This window comes from Sapajus apella, unplaced genomic scaffold (assembly GCF_009761245.1).
Source record: "Sapajus apella isolate SASKATOON/1434 unplaced genomic scaffold, GSC_monkey_1.0 scaffold266, whole genome shotgun sequence".
Taxonomy (NCBI): Eukaryota; Metazoa; Chordata; class Mammalia; order Primates; family Cebidae; genus Sapajus; species Sapajus apella.
The window spans coordinates 242,518-249,936 of NW_022437206.1; the positions used below are offsets into that span (position 1 = coordinate 242,518).

Genomic DNA, 7,419 nt, shown 5'->3' on the forward strand with positions numbered 1-7,419 from the left:
TTTTGTGTAATACAAATATTTAACAATATTAATAATGGGAGTTCATTAATGATTACTTTTTTGATGTATCAATATCTTTAATGTTTTTTAGAGTATAATGTAAGGTGCTTCAAATTTTTTGGTAAAATTTATTTCAAAGTATTGTTACTACAGTTATTGTAGATGGAATTGTTTTAAAATTTATTTTGAGATAATTGTTAGTTTATAGAAATACTACTGACAGGCCGAGAGCAGTGGCTCATCCCTGTAATCTCAGTACTTTGGGAGGCCGAGATGGACAGATCACGAGGTCAGGAGTTTAAGACCAGCCTGTCCAATACAGAGAAACCCTGTCTCTACTAACACTAAAAAATTCACCAGGCATGGTGGTGTGTGCCTGTAGTTCCAGCTGCTTGGTAGGCCATGGCAGGAGAATTGCATGAACCTGGGAGGCAGAGGTTGCAATGAGCCAAGAAAGTACAATTACACTCCAGCCTGGGTGACAGAGTGAGACTTCATCTCAAATAATAATAATAATTATTATGATAAATAGTACAAAGAAAACTGCTTATTCATATGCAGAAAAAAGTGGACCCCTGCCTTTTTCCATATAGAAAATGTAAGTCAAGATAGAGTAAAGATTTATCTGTGAGTCTTCAAGCTACAAAAATCCTAGAAAAACACTTAGAAAGTGCTCTTCTACACACTGGCCTCTGAAATAAAATTCTGAATAACATCTTAAAAGTGAGGCCGGGCGCGGTGGCTCAAGCCTGTAATCCCAGCACTTTGGGAGGCCGAGGCGGGTGGATCATGAGGTCAAGAGATCGAGACCATCCTGGTCAACATGATGAAACCCTGTCTCTACTAAAAAAATACAAAAAAAATTAGCTGGGCATGGTGGCGCGTGCCTGTAATCCCAGCTACTCAGGAGGCTGAGGCAGGAGAATTGCCTGAACCCAGGAGGCGGAGGTTGCGGTGAGCGGAGATCGCACCATTGCACTCCAGCCTGGGTAACATGAGTGAAACTCCGTCTCAAAAAAAAAAAAAAATCTTAAAAGTGAATGCAACAAAAATAAAAATCAAAACTTTGCATCTAATTAAACTCAAGAGCTTCTGCACAGCCAAAGAAACTATCAACAAATAAAACAGACACCCTACTATATGAAATAAAATATTTCCAAACTGCATACAAGTGATTAATACATAGAATCTATAAGAAATTTAATTTGAAATATCAGAAAAATAATATAGACACTTCTTAAAGGATGACATAAGTTGCCAATAAACATTCAAAAAATGCTTAACACCACAAACATCAGAGAGATGTAAATGAAAATGACAAGGTGATAACATTTCATACCAGGTAGAATGGCTGTTATTATAAGTCAAAAAATAACATTGAAGTTGTGGAGAAACAGGTATTACTGTAACTATTGGTGGGAATGCAAAAAAATTTAGCCCCTGTGGAAAGCAGTTTGGGAATTTCTCAAATAACTAAATTTAGAGTTGCCGTTTAACCCATTAGCTCCATCACTTTCAAAGGAGAATACTTTTTTTTTTTTTGCCAAAAGACACCTGCACTCACATATTTATCACAGTAAAATTCACAATTCCAAAAGACAGAATTAAACAGGGTGCCTATAAATCTTAGATTGGATGAGAAAAATGAGGTGCTTATACAGCATGCAATACGGTGCAGCCACAGAAAAGAATGACGAAATGTCCTTTGCTGCAACATGAATGCCGCAGAAGGCCATTAATGTAAGCAAATTGACACAGATCAGTGAAATAGATACCATACATTCTCACTTATATGTGGGAGGTAAATATTGGGTGCCGAAGAAAATAAAGATAAAAATAAACACTAAAAAGATGAAAATAAACATCTAAAAAGATGGAAGAAGGAAGGGAGACAAGCATTGAAAAGCTACTTTCAGGTGTGATGTTCACTATGTGGGCAATGGGATTATTAAGAATCCAAACATCAACGCCATGCAGAGGACCTATGCTGCTAATCTGCACATCTTCCCTGAACCTAAAATAGAAATGACAAGATGTCTTGTGGCATAATGACATTATTTCTTTAGTTCCAAGTTATTAGTTGGAATCAGTGGTGAAAGAGAGAATTATTTACTCCTTAAGGCATAATGGTAAAAGTTTCTGTACCAGGTCTCCCATGTTTTGGGTGCTATCTTCTCTGTAAGCTCTTGGCCTATAGCCCAAAGTGTGTTTTATTCTCAAGTGTGCAGTTAAAATAGATGACTCTACATCTGTATTTTTTATGTATTTACTATACACTAGACTATATCATTAATTGGTTACTCTTTTTGAGGAAAAGTAGTAGGTGATTTAATCATATTTTCTTAAGAATGAACCATTTTTGAAAACATGAGGCTGTGAAGATTATGCTAAATAATTAACAAAACATTTTTCTTTAAAAAAGCATAGAGGTTTTATGACAATAGCCCAAGAATGATGAAACAGCGTTAAGACCACATTGCTGCCGGGTGGAGTGGCTCACGCCTGTAATCCCAGCACTTTGGGAGGCCGAAGTGGGTGGATCATGAGGTCAAGAGATCAAGACCATCCTGGTCAACATGGTGAAACCCCGTCTCTACTAAAAATACAAAAGATTAGCTGGGCAGGGTGGCGCATGCCTGTAATCCCAGCTATTCAGGAGGCTGAGGCAGGAGAATTGCCTGAACCCAGGAGGCAGAGGTTGCAGTGAGCCGAGATCACGCCATTGCACTCCAGCCTGGGTAACAAGAGCAAAACTCCATCTAAAAAAAAAAAAAAAGACCACATTGCTGCAACCATTCCATCACAATCACTCTTGTGAAAAAATAATAATGGGTCAAAGGAATTTTTAAATACTTTTTTAAAAATTCTATCAAAGTGTTAAATATTTATTTGCTTCTTTTTAAATTATTTTTTTGACATGGAGTTTTGCTCTTGTGGCCCAGGCTGGAGTGCAATGGCACAATCTCAGCTCATTGCAACCTCCACCTCCCTGGTTGGCCAGACTGGTCTCCAACTCCTGACCTCAAGGGATATGCATGCCTCAGCCTCCTCAAGTGCTGGGATTAAAGACATCAGCCACTGCGGCCAGCCCAGAATTTTTTTTGAATGCCTTATATGCCTGTATATGGCTGGAAATATCTGTTTCTAGATTCTCCAAAGAAAGGGTTTCTGAACTGCTACATACACACATCAGTTTAACTCTGTACGTTGAATGTACACCTTGACAATCATTCTGCTAGATAGCTCCATTTTTGTTTTAGAACCAGTTATTTCTGATTACAGCATATACTCCCATTCACTCTGGAATATCCAAACGCAGCTTTTAGAAAAAATGTGTCTCTAACTCGCTGAATCTAACATAGATGCAACTTCCTAAGGTGAACGAACACACAGCAGAGCACTTTGAAATATACGTTTCTCCTGTGTTTAGATGCAGTCTTACTGCTAATTCTTATAAGCCTGTATATGGCTGGAAATATCTGTTTCTAGATTCTCCAAAGAAAGGGTTTCTGAAGTGCTACATACACACATCAGTTAAACTCTGTAAGTTGAATGTACATGCTGACAACCATTCTGTTAGATAGCTCCCTTTTGGTTTTAGAGAAAGATATTTCTCATTACAGCATATAGTCCCATTCACTCAGGAATATCCAAACGCAGCTTTGAGAAGAAACGTGTTTCTAACTCGCTGAATCTAAGCATAGATGCAACTTCCTAAGCTGAACTAACACAGCAGAGCAGTTTGAAATATACATTTCTCCAGTGTTTTAGACACAGTCTTACTGCTAATTCTCATATGCCTGTATATGGCTGGAAAAACTGTTTCTAGATTCTCCAAAGAAAGGGTTTCTGAACTGCCACATACACACATCACTTTAACTCTGTAACTTGAATATACACCTTCACTACCAGGCTGCTATATAGCTCCATTTTTGTTGTAGAGCCATATATTTCTCATTACAGCCTATACTCCCTTTCAATCTGGAATATCCAAATGCAGCTTTTAGAAGAAACGTTTTTCTTACTCGCTGAATATAAACATAGATGCAACTTCCTAAGGTGAACAAACACACAGCAGAGCAGTTTGAAATATACGTTTTTACTGTGTTTTAGATGCAGTCTCAGTGCTAAATCTTATATGCCTGTATATGGTTGGAAATATGTGTTTATGGATTCTCCAAAGAAAGGGTTTCTGAACTGCTACATACACACATGAGTTTAACTCTGTAAGTTGAATGTACACCTTGACAACCATTCTGCTAGATAGCTCCGTTTTGGTTTTAGAGCCAGATATTTCGCATTGCACCCTATACTCCCATTCACACTGGAATATCCAAATGCAGCTTTGAGAAGAAACGTGTTTCTAACTCGCTTAATCTAAACACAGATACAACTCCCTTACATGAACGAACACGAAGCAGAGCAGTTTGAAAGATGAATTTTTTTGGTGTTTTAAATGCAGTCTTACTGCTAATTCTTATATGCCTGGATTTTGCTGGAAATATGTGTTTTTCGATTCTCCAAAGAAGGGTTTCTGAACTGCTACATACACACATCAGTTTAAGTCTGTAAGTTGAATGCACATATTGACAACCATTCTGCTAGATAGCCCCGTTTTTTATTTAGAGCCAGATATTTCTCATTACATGATATACTCCCATTCACTCTGAAATATCCAAACGCAGCTTTTAGAAGAAACATATTTCTAACTCGCGGAATCTAAACATAGATGCAACTTCCTAAGGTGAACGAACAAACAGCAGAGCAGTTTGAAATGTATATGTTTCTCCTGTGTTTTAGACGCAGTCTTACTGCTAATTCATATATGCCTGTATGTGGCTGGAAACATCTGTTTCTAGATTCTCCAAAGAAAGGGTTTCTGAAGTGCTACATACACGCATCAGTTTACCTCTGTAAGTTGAAGGTACACCTTGACAACAATTCTGCTAGACAGCTCCATTTTTGTTTTAGAGCCAGATATTTCTCATTACAGCATATACTCCCTTTCACTCTGGAATATCCAAACGCAGCTTTTAGAAGTAACGTGATTCTAACTGCCTGAATCTAAACATAGATGCAACTTCCTAAGGTGAACGAACACACAGCGGAGCAGTTTGAAATGTATGTTTCTCCTGTGTTTTAGACGCAGGCTAATTCTCGCATGCCTCTATACGGCTGGAAATATCTGCTTCTGGATTCTCCAAAGAAAGGGTTTCTGAACTGCTACATGCACACATCAGTTTAACTCTGTCAGTTGAATGTACACCTTGAAAACCATTCTGCTAGATTGCTCATTTTTTGTTTTTCAGCCAGATATTTCTCCTTACACAATATACTCCCATTCACTCTGGAGTATCCAAACGCAGCTTTTGGAAGAACCGTGTTTCTACCTCACTGAATCTAAACATAGATGCAACATCCTAAGGTGAACGAAAACACAGTAGAGCAGTGTGAAATATAGGTTTCTCCTGTTTTTTTAGACGCAGTCTTACTGCTAATTCTTTTATGCCTATATATGGCTGGAAATATGTTTCTAGATTCTCCAAAGAAAGGGTTTCTGAACTGCTACATACACATATCAATTTAACTCTGTAAGTTGAATGTACACCTTGACAACCATTGTGCTAGATAGCTGCGTTTTTGTTTTAGAGCCAGATATTTCTCATTACAGCATATACTCCCATTCAGCCTGGAATATCGAAATGCAGCTTTTAGAAGAAACGTATTTCTAACTCGCTGAATCTAAACATAGATGTAACTTCCTAACGTGAATGAACACACAGCAGAGTAGTTTGAAATATTCGTTTCTCCTGTGTTTTAGAAGCAATCTTACTGCTAATTCTTATATGCCTGTATATGGCTGTAAATATCTGTTTCTAGATTCTCCAAAGAAAGGGTTTGTGAACTGCTACATACACAGAACAGTTTAATTCTGAAAGTTGAACATACTCCTTGACAACCAGTCTGCTAGATAGCTCCATTTTTGTTTTAGAGCCACATATTTCTCATCATAGCATATACTCCCATTCACTCTGCAATATCCAAATGCAGCTTTTAGAAGAATCATGTTTGTAATTCACTGAATCTAAACATAGATGCAACTTCCTAAGGTGAACGAAAACACAGCAGAGCAGTTTGAAATATACATTTCTCCTGTGTTTTAGACGCAGTCCTACTGCTAATTCTTATATATCTGAATATGGCTGGAAATATCTGTTTCTAGATTCTCCATAGAAAGGATTTCTGAACTGCTACATACACACATCAGTTTAACTCTGTAAGTTGAATATACACCTTGACAACCATTCTGGTACATAGTTCTGTTTTTGTTTTAGAGCCACATATTTCTCAATACAGCCTATACTCCGATTCACTCTGGAATATCCAAATGCACCTTTTAGAAGAAATGTGTTTCTAACTCGGTGAATCTAAGCATAGATGCAACTTCCTAAGGTGAACGAACACACAGCAGAGCAATTTGAAATATACGTTTCTCCTGTGTTTTAGACGCAGTCTTACTGCTAATCCTCACATGCCTGTATATGGCTGGAAATATCTGTTTCTGATTCTTCAAAGAAAGGATTTCTGAACTGCCACATCACACATCAGTTTATCTCTGTAAGATGAATGTACACCTTGAGAACCTATCTGCTAGATGGCTCCGTTTTTATTTTAGAGCCATATATTTCTAATTACAGCATACACTAAAATTCACTCTGGAATATCCAAACGCGGCTTTTAAAAGAAACGTGTTTCTCACTCCCTGAATCTAAACATATATTCAACTTCCTAAGGTGAATGAAAACACAGCAGAGTAGTTTGAGATATACGTTTCTCCTGTGTTTTAGACGCAGTCTTACTGCTAATTCTCATATGCCTGTATATGGCTGGAAATGTCTGTTTCTGGATTCTCCAAAGAAAGGGTTTCTGAACTGCTACATACACACATCAGTTTAACTCTGTAAGTTGAATGTACACCTTGACAACCATTCTTCTACATAGATCCCTTTTTGTTTTAGAGCCAGATATTTCTCATTACACCGTATACTCCCATTCACTCTGGAATATCAAAATGCAGCTTTTAAAAGAAACATGTTTCTATCTCGCTGAATCTAAGCATAGAGGCAACTTCCTATGGTGAATGAACACACAGCAGAACAGTCTGAAATACACATTTCTCCTGTGTTTTAGATGCAGTCTTACTGCTAATTTTTATATGCTTGCATATGGCTGGAAATATCTCTTTCTAGATTCTCCAAAGGAAGGGTTTCTGAACTCTTACATGCACACATCTCTTTAACTCTGTAATTTGAATATACATCTTGACAAGCAATCTGCTAGACAGCTCTGTTGTTGTTTTAGACCAGATATTTCTCATTACAGCCTATACTCTCTCCCACTCTGGAATATCCAAATTCA

The 7,419-nt window shown here is 37.6% G+C and overlaps 1 long non-coding RNA gene across 1 annotated transcript; it reads left to right on the forward strand.

Moving 5' to 3' along the window:
* Nucleotides 1–507: 507 nt before the first annotated feature.
* On the forward strand, nt 508–5,645 carry LOC116545416. Its single transcript, XR_004266304.1, has 3 exons — nt 508–631; nt 5,041–5,044; nt 5,633–5,645. It is a non-coding gene; the product is annotated as an uncharacterized LOC116545416 (long non-coding RNA).
* Nucleotides 5,646–7,419: the final 1,774 nt, after the last annotated feature.